This window comes from Ctenocephalides felis, unplaced genomic scaffold (genome assembly GCF_003426905.1).
Source record: "Ctenocephalides felis isolate EL2017-DRISC unplaced genomic scaffold, ASM342690v1 CF-g0.4_SCAFFOLD_01604, whole genome shotgun sequence".
NCBI lineage: Eukaryota > Metazoa > Arthropoda > Insecta > Siphonaptera > Pulicidae > Ctenocephalides > Ctenocephalides felis.
This window is the reverse complement of record NW_020537758.1, coordinates 21,276,413-21,291,738: the sequence shown is the minus strand read 5'-3', so window position 1 is coordinate 21,291,738 and position 15,326 is coordinate 21,276,413. Positions and strand designations below refer to the sequence as shown.

The 15,326-nt window shown below is 29.6% G+C and overlaps 1 protein-coding gene across 1 annotated transcript in view; it reads right to left on the bottom strand.

Annotated features, from left to right (window-relative positions):
* Positions 1-15,326, bottom strand: part of LOC113373507 — a 72,393-nt gene that overhangs the window by 2,611 nt on the left and 54,456 nt on the right. The gene's annotated exons all lie outside the window — the stretch shown is intronic.

Below are 15,326 nucleotides of genomic sequence, written 5' to 3'. Positions count from 1 at the left end.
ATGAAATGTGGGTAGAAAATTCTTGCAAGAAAATAGTTGTTTGTTATTTTCATTGGTAAACATTTGTACGGAATCTTGAGTAAACCAATTCGATTCATATTCTGATACATTCCTCTTATCCAATTTCCAACCCGCATTTGGTTTTCAATGAAATATATATATATATATATATATATATATATATATATATATATATATATTTATATACATATATACTAGATGCCCGACAAACCTGTGTCCTGTACCACGTCTACAATTTAAGTTCCAAATTTTTTAATATTCTACATCCTATACTTTTTAAAATTCTATTTGATGCCCTTCCATTTTGGTCTTAGCATAAGCTATATACGTATTGCAAACTGCAGTTTTTTTATCAGTATAAAAAAATTCAGAAAGAATAAATATAATATCTACGGTGAAAGAACAATATCACCCTTGTTATTTCCAACCGTGAAATGATTTTAATTACTTCAATAATTTATATATAGTCTATAATTTTTATAATCGCGTACCCTATTAGCTGCTTTTTGGCATTTACACATTCAAACTACATTTTTTCACACTAATAAGTTATTAAACATTACTACTTTATTAAAATCTTAGGTGAACAATTTTGTAAAATCTGTTCAATCCAAGATAATGATGAAACGAATAATTTTTGACACATAAAATAAAATTCTAAATCATTTTTTCAATCAACTGGTTTTCGGCAATATATTGTAGATATTGCATTTTTCTTATTCATAATCATGAATATGGATATTAAATACTAATATTGTCTAGGCTCGCTTAAATAAATTCAAATTTCAAATGAATCGACATTTTTGGCAGGTGACAGTTCTCATGTAACAAAATATTTTCAATATAAAAGCGTTTTTTTGTATTTTTTTCATTTATTTCTACAATCCAACAAACTTCAGAAAGTTTTATCAAAATCCGAATAATTGTTTAGGAGTAGTATCCTTTCATTACAGAAGGATTTTATATATAGAGACGATTAAGTGAATTGAATTCAACTCGTAGTATTCAAAGTCGATAAAAATTAATGGAAGTCCGTTTTGAGTTAAAACCTGAATTTTACCCGCTCAGTCTACTTTCAAAGTGTGATTTCTACAAGATTTCATCAGCCATTCCGGTGTTCTCGAGGAATGGGTCTACGCGCTACCATGTGGTGTGAAGAATGTTTTATGATCGCGATTGTCGTTCGACTTTTACCTTAAGTTCAATAAAAACACCGTTCATATGCATAAATATATTGTTTTGGATCAATTAAATGCAAATAGTTTTTAGTGACATTATTTTTTATTATAAGCGAAAGTCACCAGAAATAAAAAAATGCATAAAATTAATAATATAGAGATAATGACCTAATTAGTAAATATCATATCTTTAATAGCCTTGTTTTCTGCTTCATCATCATTAATACTGATGGATGTGAGCAAATTAATCTGTACTTGAAATTCCAAGTGAAACTAGATTTTTTTTAAATAGAAACATATACCCATAAATAATAAACAAATACTTCATAGCTACTAACAAGAAATTTGCATCAGCTACACGGCATAAAAATAAATCCTTGCCGTTACAATAATTTGAAGTACATAATTTCAAGATTTAAATATTGAAATAAAATCACTTCAGACATGCATGGCTGTGGTGCAACCTGTTATACAATATTCATGATTTATTAGATTGAATCCACATATTTGAAGTTGATAGAAATTGCTTATAATTGAACTTATATTTAGATCTGATTGTAACTAGCTTGATTGATTTCATATATTATTTTTTATCGTCAATATTTTAAATGGAATTGAAATAAACGTTACAACAATAACGTGTGATTCACGTAACTGAATTGTCTCAGAATAATTTCATTTCTAAAATATAGAGCAAGTATATTGGATTACTAGAAAAGGTTTCCGTAGACTTGAGGTGAGATTAGCATTCGCTAGGGATTCAAACTGACAAAAAACTTTAATTCGCTTAACATTATTATTGTTATTTGAATTTGAACAACACAGCCAGAACTCAAAACTTTCCACTCGAAATTCCTAGATTTATATGAATTTTCCCGCTGGAGCGGCGGCATCCGATTCTAAAGGGTTTAAATTTCTATGAGCTTTTTTATTAGAATTTATCTAATACTTAAGATATATATTTAGATTAATGCAGCTATGTCGGGGTATACTCTTTCACTTGGAAACATATTTCGTGAAATGGATTTCATCAAATATAAACAGATCCTTATCTCAATTTTATCTTTTAGGTAAGGTACTTACCAAAAAAAAAAAAATATTTTAATTGGTAAGAAAAATTTTGTTTAAACTGCGATTATAATTTGATATATTGAATATAAGTAGGTACTTTGGCTAGTGCCCTTCGAAAGTTTTGAACAAGAATGACCAAACTTTTATAACAAAACCCCAAACTTGTTACGATTTGAATACAATATCAAAAATGATGTCCACAAGCTAATTTAATGATCCCTAATATTTTCATAGAGAAGCAAAACTGGATAACTAAAATATTTTCATAGAGTGGGAAAATTAGATACAATATACATGAATAAGAAGAGGCCCCTGAGGAGGAGTTTTCTTTGAATGTTTACAAAAAAAATTTTTTTTTTGTGCTAGCATCTGGTAGGCATACATGGATGGCGCATGACCCGGGCGCTAAAATACGCCCGGGTCATAATGCTGCGAAGCCGATGGATGTTGAAGTAACCGGAAAAGTTTCAGTGATTTTTATAGTGGAAGTAATTATTATTGCATTTTTTAATTAGTTTAGTGAGTTGCATTGCAGTTTTATGATCGATAATATATACAATAATTTACGAACAAGTTTTGGCGCCATTACGATAGCGTCGTCTACAAAATGGCGAATTGTACTCTTACTTGTTTAGATTGTCTTGAAATGGTGTAGATCAAATATAGGTATTTTACATAGAAAAATTATCCGAAGCAACTTGTTACAATGGTGCCATTGGACCCTAATGAGCCCCATCTACTAGGCAATCAGACGACCATACAATTTGAGAAAATGATCAATAAATGTCGAGTTTGTAATATTTTCCATTTATATTTTTTAGAGAACAATTTTTGTATAAATTGAACATGTGATGTTAAAATGAAATAAAATGAAAAATAAAATAGAATAAATAATAGCTAATATCCAATTGCTATTACCCAAATAACTTATATGTTCAGGCTTTTTAATTGAAATATAAAACTAGTTCCATTATATAATGAACATGTCGCATCTTTATATATTTGCATTTACATAACATGGAAATAACATTGACTGTGACACAATGATTACACATGGAAAAATTACGCCTACGCCTAAAACAATTAGCAATCAAAAAACTAAAAAAAACAGGTAAGATTTTGAAATGGGATAGAAACTTCCAAGTGTCCAATAAAATTGAAATGATATCATCAGCAACTGAGCTTATTGAATAATTCATTAATATACTATTGATTTAAGAAGCACATTTAAAATAATACATCTATCATATAATTTTCAACTAAATACGCCTTGTGGTAATTGTTTAATCTTTCGGCATTTTATAAAACAAACAGATGTGTATTTTTTACCCGGCAACCTGTTCTAGTGTATCATTTACACTTATTTAGAATAGCTCATTCAAAATACCGAGAATTATTTAAACAGGAACTGGAATATGTATTTTTAGCAGGAAAGGCGGCGATAAAACCCTCGTATCAGCAAAGCGTAATCGTTACGAAACGCATTCTAATCTTTGTACCTGCAGCAAGCAAGCGCGCAGTTCATTCGATCTGGTGAGAAGGGCGCCGATTGACAATTAGGGAATAAGATTTAAAAAAAAAATGTAAACGTAATTGTTAAAATAATTTTATATTATGTACTGCAAATACTAGGCTTCTAATAGTTTATTTTCACACTCGGCTTCTAATACGTTTATTATTTTATTCAATCTAACTTCTTTTTCTCTCTTACATGTAACATGTTCATAGGTGGTGAAATTGCATCTTGAATGCTATGTTTGAGGAATAAAAAATAATATTAAAGATAACAGAATGTTACTAAGTAGAATAAATAATTTTTCTTTATTGTTCTAGGTAGGTTATAAACTAGTTTTGTTATTAAATACACAATCCTGCAGGCAGCATTAACCTATCCACTCGCTGGTTCCGAGATTCATATGAATTTTGCTGCCGGGGCGGCGGCATCCGAGTGAAAAAGGTTAAAGTAGTTCTATTGCTAATAATTTTTAATTTCATTGATATTTAAAGTGAAATTAGAGTCATGTGTCATAAAAGGCATTTCTAGAGATCCTCGTTTTAATTGACTTTTCAGGCATAAAATGGATTGCAGCAAATTTGTTTAAAATATATTTTTTAATCTGATAATTTGAGTATCAAAATGGATTTCATTTGGAAACCCACGATGTTTTAACCACTGATCCAATCTAATTCTATTTTTTTTATTCTCAATTTTATTTAGAACTGTCCAGTTAAGGACATTTAGTAAATTTGAGGAAATTACAATTGTCAGCTGTTGTATAATTGACATGTGGGAAACAACTCAATAGTTGTAAATATTAACAATATTTTAATGATAATGATATAATCGTAACTGTTTACTCATGAATAATTTCTTATAAATAATTACTAAGTTGTTTCAATCTTATCATCAAGAAAATTGATGACTTAGATCAAGAGGCGCTTTTCTCTTCAATCTACCTACGTTGATAGTTCTCTATTATTAAGTAGAGTATGAGTTTGTTTCTATATTTTTGTGCTGTTTTTGTTTTACAACTTTTATGGTAGGTGTGTTCGTATCGAGATGAATCACCCTGTTCGGGATATATTTTCAAAAATTTGTTCTGAAATTTCTGTATTATTTCTATATTAGTCCACGCTGATTTAACCAATAAATCCAATGTAATTCCATATGAGTTTGAAATCAATTTAACACGTTTGCGGACGTGAATGCTATAGCATTCGTTTTCATTGTGATAAACTGGATACTATAGTATTCATCACATATAATGATTAAAATATGATAATCAATGAGAATATAATGAATATATAATTCTCATATTGCCCAGGCTGACTACTATTAAAACGGTGTTTAATATAATTTTGGATATGACACCAATTTAAAATAATAAATTATGATTAATAAACAGTTTAAATTTGCGTGCTGCCCTTCGATACAATTTTCAAAGAAAAGGGACCAACTGAAACTAGTTAACGATAAAAGAACTTACATTTTTTCTTGTAAAATAAAAATTTGAGCTTTTTCGTATGAAGCACGTAACGAAAGCTTTGGCAACACTATAAGAAATCATACGAGACAGACACAAAATCAGAATTATACACCACGTATTTTTACTTGAGGACTTTAGATATGGTTTTTAGTGATTATTTTTTGCATGATTAGAAATTTATTTATAAGTAATTTTTTTTTATTAGTTGGTATTAAATATAAGATTAATTATTTATATCTTAGGATAGTCACACATGAGTAACTAAATTGCATAAAAATATGTATGTATCAAATAATATAAATGAAATAATAAATCTTTAAATACAAAACAAAACTTGAGGATTTTACTTATTTTTCGTTGAGATATCAGCGTTCCCACTACGCCTTGTGCAATACAGATGCGTAAATGCATTTCATTACCGAAGAGCAAAAGCTGTTCGCAGGCAGCATTCGAAATTATTCCAAATGCAGGTACGTTGCAGGTATACCAGCAGGCAAGTGCAACAGATCGAAATATTTTCGTTACGACATTATCGTGTTCTGATGTTCAGCTTCTACGAGATGTCATAAAATGATGTCTTTATAACTTTGAAGAACACGCATACCGAGGATGCTTAGAAACTCAACGGAATACGAAGTTCAACGTTAGTTTCTAACTGAAAACATTTATTTTAATCCAGCAAATAAATAGATATTCATATTTTAAGTGGATTGTTCGGTTTTTATTTATTTTTCTCGATTTGGAGATTTTTTGATATTATGAAAGCTAAAACCTTAGAATAATTTAAAAAAAAAATCATCTCAATATCTATTTTTTTATGAAGTTATAGATATTATATCTCTATAGTATGATCCTCTGAAACCGTTTTTTTCATCGCTCCGCGAGATATTGTATGCCAATTGCTCTCTTTTTCATTATAATACCTCATGCACGTGACCTTTTTAATGTGTCAGCATCTTTGAACACCATGGTGTATTAGTACATTAATTAAATGGTGTATTTAGTACATTATATTAAAAACTTTAAATACGTTTTTCTCAAATTGACTTTTTCCAAAGCGGTGCCACAAATAAAAAAAAAACTACAAGTCGGATTGACTTGCATTTTTTTTTAATTTGTTCACCACTGCAATACTTAGTCCCCCTACCTCAAACAACTTGATAACATTACGCAAAAAAATTTTGCGAAGCTTTTCGCCCCAACAACAAGGCCTTTTTTAACACTTTTTTTTAAAATAGCTGCCACTTTTTTCCTTCTTGCTTTATTTCTTTCATTTTGGTAGGGGGACTGGATTCAAACTTCTTCTTCAACGTAGTTTCTTTTTTTTTGTTTCGGGCGATGCGCGGATTTTATCTGCGGCACGCAAAGAGATCGATTTTGCAAGGCCGACTTTGGCGCCCCCTGATTAAAAAATGACGGCAAAAAAAGAAGAAAAATTCGTAATATTCTATGATTTTGTAATTTTTGTTTTAAAAAAACGCATGTCTCTATGATAAATACATTTCGAGAAAAACAAAAACAAATACCTTGCATTTTTTGTAAAAAAAAAAACGAACAACCTCCTTAACCGCCAAAACGTTGTGTGAAATTTTGGCTCAGTTATATATGGATTCTTGTACAGTTTTATAAATACGGTCATTCATAAATTTTCTGACTAGAGGTCAAGCGGCCGAATTGAAACTCAATAACACAGCTTGAGATTTATAATATTACTAGACAATTTTCTAGAGAATTGATTCAAATAAGATTTAATTGAAACGGTATATGGAGTTTAAGAAAGTATCGACGTCATAAAATTTATCTTCATGTTAACATTTGTAAAAAGAAGAAGATACATATGTAGTAAAATATAGAAGATAAGTTTTCGCCGAAATCTAAAGCGATTCCAATGATGGGCCTACACAGAACGAGTTTGTAATCAATAATTACGTCAATATCCAAGAGGAAAACAAATATAAATTAAGTGGTAGCAATGAAGCTACTAATTGAATCAATTGATTGATTACAGAGCCTTTCCACATTGCCGACGAATGTTGTGTAATGCATATTGATCCACGTTGGGTAAGTACGAAATAACCTCTTAAGTGGAATTCTTATAGTTTCGAAAATTTATTCCTAAATTATTTCAGTAATGCAGAGTTTCCAAACATTACAGATGAATAAACACAACTGTTTCGGTAAGTATGGATAAATATTTTTTACTTCACGTGTTCAATATAATTAGAAGTGGTATTGGTACTAGCATACAGCAATAAATGACTACTTATCAAAGACAATCCATATTTTAGTATGAAATAATTGTTTGTGTGGTCAAATTAAATCTCAAGTACTAATTCAAATAATTCATAGAAATAAAATTAACTAAAATATTCAGTCCAGAACTAAAATTGAATTTTATTTTCAGACGAAACACATACAGAGAGGCCCTGTACCAGTCACCAGTATAATATGGAATTACTATTTTTAGATTTTTATGGTTACTTAACAAAATACTTTTCTTTGATGTAACGATTTTCCTGGAGATATCATTTGAAAACATAAACTGCATATGTAAGAATACCTATAATATTTGTGCTAAAGTGTAACATTTTTTTTTTATTAAAATACAATTATTCTTCTAGCTTACAGTCTTTTATTAGTTAAAAAACGTTTATTTCACTATGTTTTGATGTTTTTAACATATCTTATTTTGAAAAAATTAATTAATTACACCGAAGAAACTTAGTGGATTAGAAAATGTACTGGCATTTAATTTCCTTCGAAACTTTATATCAAAGATTTGATACCACTTTTAGCTATCCGATATATAATTAAATAATATTCTGCAAATTATAATTTTTAGTATATTTTTTTAATTTGGTGAAAAGTTGATACGTGAAAAAGTTTCAAAAATATACTTCCTTAAATATACTGAAAGCCTGTGTATAAGGATAAGAAAAGACATTCATAAACAAAAGTTTGGTGGAAGGACTTGCAGGATGAAAATTGCACTTTAAAGTGTTTAATATAAGTTTGCAGAGTTGATGCACAATGTTAGTTGAAAAATTCTTGAACTAACACTGCGAATCATGTCTGCAAATCTATTTTAATGTGTAGTATCACATTAGCTACATATAAAAATATAGATTTGCAGACATGATACACAGTGTTAGTTCAAGAATTTTTAGAAAGAAAAATATGTAAAAGAAGAAATTAGCACGTTAATCTCCACTTCATTGACATGGCAACTTTTTTAGATAATTTAGTTAGAAATGTATCAAGAAAACTTAATGTATAAAGAAAAAAAAAACGCGAAAAAATTCCTGGAAAAACACTATTGACTGACATAGCTCTATATTAACCCTTTCCACTCGCAAAATGCGATTTATACGCATTTTGCCGCTGGAAGAGCGGCATCCGAGTGGAAAGGGTTAAGACATTTTCTCATTCTACCAATAGCGTATGGCGCATGTAGAACCTCTTAGTGTTAGACACATACTGGCAAGGCGATTAACCTGTTAATACAACTGGGTGAAAAACTATTTAAAAAAATTATTTAAACACAAATTTCTAATTCTCAAAATGAACATAATTACTCGTTTGTTCAAGAGTATTTAACAATAAGCTTGTAATCTATATTGTTATAAAATAAGCACTTTGTACGTGCATTTATATCAATAGTTCTGTCACGAAGCAGATATTGTGTCCTATATCGCGTACCAGAACGTGGCTTGTACTCGGATCGGACAATGAGGAAGTGCACGGCATCAAACTTGACATTCACAATGGGAAAGCATATATCACGCGAACGGCTATTATATGCAGCCAATTGTTCGAAAATCGTCGTTCTTGTACGTCTTACCAGCAAAGGTAGAAACAAATGGTATAATTCACGATTTTACACACCGAGAATTAATGTCAGAGGTTCTGTGGTCGATATTTGCGGTTAAGACAGTCTGGTGTCAAGCAGCAGTGACATCGGTTTTTACTGGAAAATAATAGTCACAATATGTGTCCACGTGAAAATAGCACTTACCCGGCATTGCAGCATCAATAAAAAAAGATAGCCCTATTAAATAAATTATAATAATAAAATCATCAAATATGTATGGTCAGTCTGATGATCTAACCAAGTGAAAAACTGTTGCCACTACTGCTTGACAACAGGCTGCTCGAAGTGGATCTCGAACCCGGGATCTCTAAATCAAGTAACGTCGTTCCTAAACCTTACCTAGGGGCGAGCCCTCATGATTGTTGGGGAAAAAAGATGATTTTAATGATTCAATTATTGGCTATTAATGGTGGTCTTTACAAAAATCCTGAAGTATTACAGGACTTCCAAAAGTGGTTCAATTGGAAGTTGATCAATCGAATTTTCTGAAGAAAACCAACTTCTACGAGAATTTAAAAATTGTTGTTTATAGTTTCTGGGGTATTAGCATTTGCTTTAAATGAATTAGCCAAAGTGCATATTTGTATATTGTTTGTTTACACAGGCTGCTCAAAGAGGATCTCGAACCCGGGACCTCTACATCAAGTAACGTCGCTCTTAAACGCTTACCTAGGGGCGAGCCTTCATAATTGTTGGGGAAAAAGATGATTTTAATGATTCAATAAATGGCTATTAATGGTGGTCTTTACAAAAATTATAAAGTATTACAGGACTCGACGCGTGGTTCACAGTTGGAAGTTGGTTCTGAAAAAACAACTTTCAAGAGAAGTTATAAATGTTGTTATAGTTTCTGGGGTATTAGCATTTGCTTTAAAAAATTAGCCAAAGTGCATATTTGTATATTGTTCGTATACAACAGGCTGCTCAAAGAGGATCTCGAACCCGGGACCTCTACATCAAGTAACGTCGCTCTTAACGCTTACCTAGGGGCGAGCCTTCATAATTGTTAGGGGAAAAGAGATGATTTTAATGATTTAATAAATTTAATAAATTCAATAAATATTAATGGGTGTTTTTTTTTGCAAAAATCCTGAAGTATTACAGGACTTTCAAAAGTGGTTCACAGTTGGAAGTTGTCAGATGGAATTTTCTGAAGAAAACGAACTCTGCGAGAAGTTGTTATTAGTTTCTGGGATAGTAGCAACTTTGCTTTAAATAAATTAGCCAAGTGCATATTTGTTAACCCAAAATAAATCTGGCTAACTTAGAATTTAATAAATAATCTAGCATAATATCGATTACTGATTATTTAAATCGATCCTAATCACTGCAAATATGCTGTAGTGATAAATTAATAAATAAAATATCAGAAGAGTTTATCAAATTATTTAATCTGAAATCTAATAAAGCAAGCACTGCATGGTTTGAAACATAGAAACAAATAACGTGTCGTTCACCTGTGTTATCGCGTTCATTACTGTACTTTAATTATTTTTCCTCACATGCGTAAAGAAACATGAAAAGTATTTTAAACATACATATTTTCTATTGGTATATCATATTGTAAAAAAAAATTATTGAGCACTTGATGATTCAACGCAGGTATTTATAATTGGTGATTCAACGCTGGTATCGATAACAGTATTGCAGAGAATGAAAGATTATGAAGATTATTAACCATATTTCAAGTAATATAGTTCATTTTATTTGACTCAATGTAGTGTTTGATATTTATGACAAATTAAAAATTGAAGTAAAATGATTTTACTCATTTATGGTGATTTTGGTAAATATGTCCACAATCCATCTTTCATCATTTTACAGTAAAATTCTACTAAAGGCTTATGGGAAACAAAAACATTTGAGGGCCTCTCAAAGTCGACCAAAAATTATAATAGTTCTACAAACAGTGGTATTTCATGAAATTTTGGGGCAATTGTGTCAATATTCTCAACTGCATCATAGAATATTACTCGCGGTTTAAAGTTTATATAAAAGTAATGCAAATTACCACAATAACCAAAAAATTGTCAAAATATCACCAAAGCTCTAGGTTGAAGTTAAAAGCTCATAATTTGAAAACGTGAGATTTTTTTAAGGACCACGATCAATACTATCAAATTGCATTCAAATGCTTATATAGATACTACGACAAGACGGATGAAGAAATATACCTGTTCGGACGTATTTTCGTTTTGTTGTATTGGCCATGAAGGTGACAATCTTCATGACATTGAGCTTTTACACGGAATGGTTGCTACGCCTGGTAGAGGGGGTAGCGGAGTGTTTTGATGAAACTAATTGTTTACTTCTAAAATAAAGTCCGCGAAACAACATGTGTACTAAATAATAAGATGTTTAGTACAATCCACAACTACAAGGTTAAATTATAACCCAACAACCTAAATTATCGAAGGCGAATTTTAATAAATTTCATAACTACGTGGCTGTATCAATATTATAAAGTCAAGAAAGTAAAATTATTTTTATCTAATAATTTTAAATTTTAATCTAATTTATTCATATGCACAATGTTCACAGTGATTAAAGATTTAATTTAATGGAAATGTAACGTTTTTCTCATCCGTTGATTAGTTTGAGAATCAGATCGGCGGCCACTCCTCGTCACAACAATACTTTGCACATGTGCTTATACTTATGTTAATTTGTAATTCAGAGCAGGCACTTATTTTTTGTCCTTGTACGATTACTCACTATAAGATAAAACTCGGAATCTAGATTAGAAAACCTCTGTATTTATATTGAGTCATTTCTGAACAATATAGTATTTTAATAATCAGTATGGAAGCAAATGAAGATGAAATTGCATGATTAATTGATAAGGTGAAGTCACAATTTTAACATGAATTGATACTCGAAGTTATATTTTGAACATACAAAATATTTACCGGGTTTTAGGTTTTCAAATCCACGCATAATGGTTTTGAAATATGCATCCTGAAGGTTCAATAAGTAAGATGATCCAACAATAAAAATGTCAAAAAATATAGTTTTATTTGGTCCCAAAAATTGTAGATAAACTAGACAATATTTAACCCTTTCCACCGCAGCGGCGGCATCCGAGTAGAAAGAGTTAAAATGTTCGATTTCGTTGAATACTAACATGTAGTTAGATGAAATATATGTTAAAAATAGTTGTTAAAAACGCCATTAGTTAAATTAAAAATTTAGTCAATGAAAATATCAAACTTTTTGTACATTAACAAAAGTTCTTCTGCACTTTCTTAAATTTTTAGCTCTCCGAAGGAATTTATGTTTTCGTCAAAAATTCGACTAACCAATTTTACTTTTTTTTTTTAAGTTTTGAGACATTCTGAATTATTTGACACCAAAATTGAAAAACCCATGCTTGTGTGTATGAGAGCTAAAATACTTGTCGACTTTTTCTCAAGAACTTCTGAACTGATTTTAAAAAATTTAAAAGCCATTTGATGAAACTCAATAAAAATTCGCTAAACTCCTTCGCAGACTTTTTCTGGGAACTTCTGACTGATTTAAAAATATCAATGGCCATTTGATGAAGCTCAATAAAAACTCGCCTTTCTTCAAATCCTGGCGACGACCATTTATTTATTTATTCATAAGCAAGCCGTAATTATTAATAATAGATATTATTTTAGGGTCTTGTCAAGCTTATTCATAATTAATATTAAACGGATAGTAATTTTATAATAATTCTAGGTGTTTCTTCATAATAAGAAGATTTATGATAAATTTTCGTTTCATCAAAATCCTGAACCTGATTAGGAAAAATTGATTAAATAGATTATGTACATATATCAGAAAGTTCGTACAACTTGCCATAAAACAAAATGCCTGTTATATCTATGCGTTAATTAAATTTTTACACATGTATAAGTAAGTATATGTGTATTATATATATAGACAGAAAATTTTGCACACAGCTTTATATTATTATACATATTTTTTAGAAACACTGGTCATTATTAAGAGCAATACAACGCGACAAACAGAATTTTCATGACCCCAACTCGACGCTTTATGAACTCTGAACAAAATGCGCAGAACAGTTTGCAAAAAGTATAGAAAAAAATTACAATGCCAGTGATACATTTTAAAACTATCTCTGCAGTAAATTAATTCAATACCTAAAATAAATTCAGGCTTCTAAGAAACGGCGAATGAAATATAACTTGTACTACACTTGGTTATTATTTATTTAACACCTATTGTTAGAATAAATCATGAATATGAAGTGCTAATTTTCATTATATCAATCGTTATATTTATAAGTAATTTGAAGGAAAAAATACATAACCGCAAGTTAATATTTAAAAGTTAGTTGAGCGTGACTAATAACAAACAACATGCAACTGAAAAAAAATTCTACATTTGTGGTAAAATTTTCAATAATAAAATACATACGTTAAGAAGTATGTTATATGTTCAAGAGCAAGAATGTTAATCATAAATATTCTTATAATTTTAATCAAATATCGCGTAAAGCTAAAAAGTAAGGGTCCAAAATTTGAGATTTTGAACTTAAAAGATTACATATTTTTGGGAGCTTAAAATATATACTAGAGAACAGAAAATGTTTTATTTAATACACTGTAAATAATGTTCTCATCATGTACAAACAGCATTAAACAATCATGAAAAAAAATCGGTAATTTCGAACATCTTATTTTATGCTTCATAAAACATATTAGGCTCTTGATAAAATTACTACTTTTGTACTTTGTTCATAAAAAATATTTTTATTTATATTATTAACTTCCCGAAAGAGAAGTTTATGTTTTTCTGTCGGGCCGTTTTCTTGAAATTAACTGTTGAAACAATTTTTTTTGCCAAATTTTATAAACCTTTTTAGACAATAGATATCATGGTCTTATAGATCATAATGAAATGTTACGACCCTACGACGAATAGTTTAATGTTAAAAATTTATCAAAGTTTGAGAAAATATTATAGTTAAAATTTGTGGCCAAAATCGTTTTTGTAATGTGTGATCATCAATTCATTAAAATTTAAAATAATAGGCTTCAATTTTAGGACATACAAGCACTTATCTGTTTGAGCTGCAGCATTGTTTGAGAAAATTCTATTGAAAATCGCAATGTTTATATTTAACTATGACTTTATTTTCGAATTTAATAGTTGAAAATTTTATCTAAATATCTAAATCACAATTTCGGTTAATTAAATCAATTATTACACATTTCGGGAAGTTCCTGCAACTTGTCTCCAGGCTAAATGCCACTTCCAACTAGCTTTTTTATAATATAATTGGTAAGATATATGAATGAATTGATAAAATCATACCATATGAACATAGATTAATATAATTATATTCAATTTTCAATAAATTTATACTTAAAATATTTTTTACTTCAATATTGAAATGAATTTTCACTAAAAAATTTTGATTGGTGATTTTAATGCCTGTCTTGAAAGCTTACTACAGCATCGATGCCATATATCTTTTTTGTGAAGAGTAACTGGTAAAAAATGTGATTAGTACACATCATAATTGAATATTAAATAAGAAAATATAAGACATTGATAATCATGGTTTACATTAAAAATGCATCCACATACCCTCACTTACATTTGGCCCGACAAAGAATAACTCTACCACATGTGGACCTCATCGGCGGCTATAACTTTGCTATGTGATATCCATAAAATGTAGGAAGAATATCATTTTACCATTGTTAAATACTAAGAAATGATATTTGAAAAAAAACTAGGGGCAGACGTAGAATTTCCATTTTCGGTAACATCTTACTACTAAAAATATAAATATTAATTAATTGTAGATTTTATTGTGTTTTTTTCTTAAATTTCTACTTGGCCTCGCTTACTCTGAGCATTTAGCCACCTACAACATTTTTATTTATTTACATTCTATATCAAATTTTTAATTCTATTAAACTTCTATCTTCATTCCGTTTTTTTTTCTTCATTCTTCTTTTAATCTCAGCAAATTTTAATAATTTTTTCTTCTTACTCCCAACACAATTCATATTTTTCGAAAAAGTGAAAATTGTGACGGAATTATTATTATTTTATAGTTTATGGAACCATTATGATTTTTATAATTTGAATTTGAATCACAATTTGGCTCTGCAATTTTTTAATGGTAGGCGGCATTATTGAGTCGGTGGACATCTATTAAATGTTGCATAAACAATCGACCTTGGGCTGTTTATT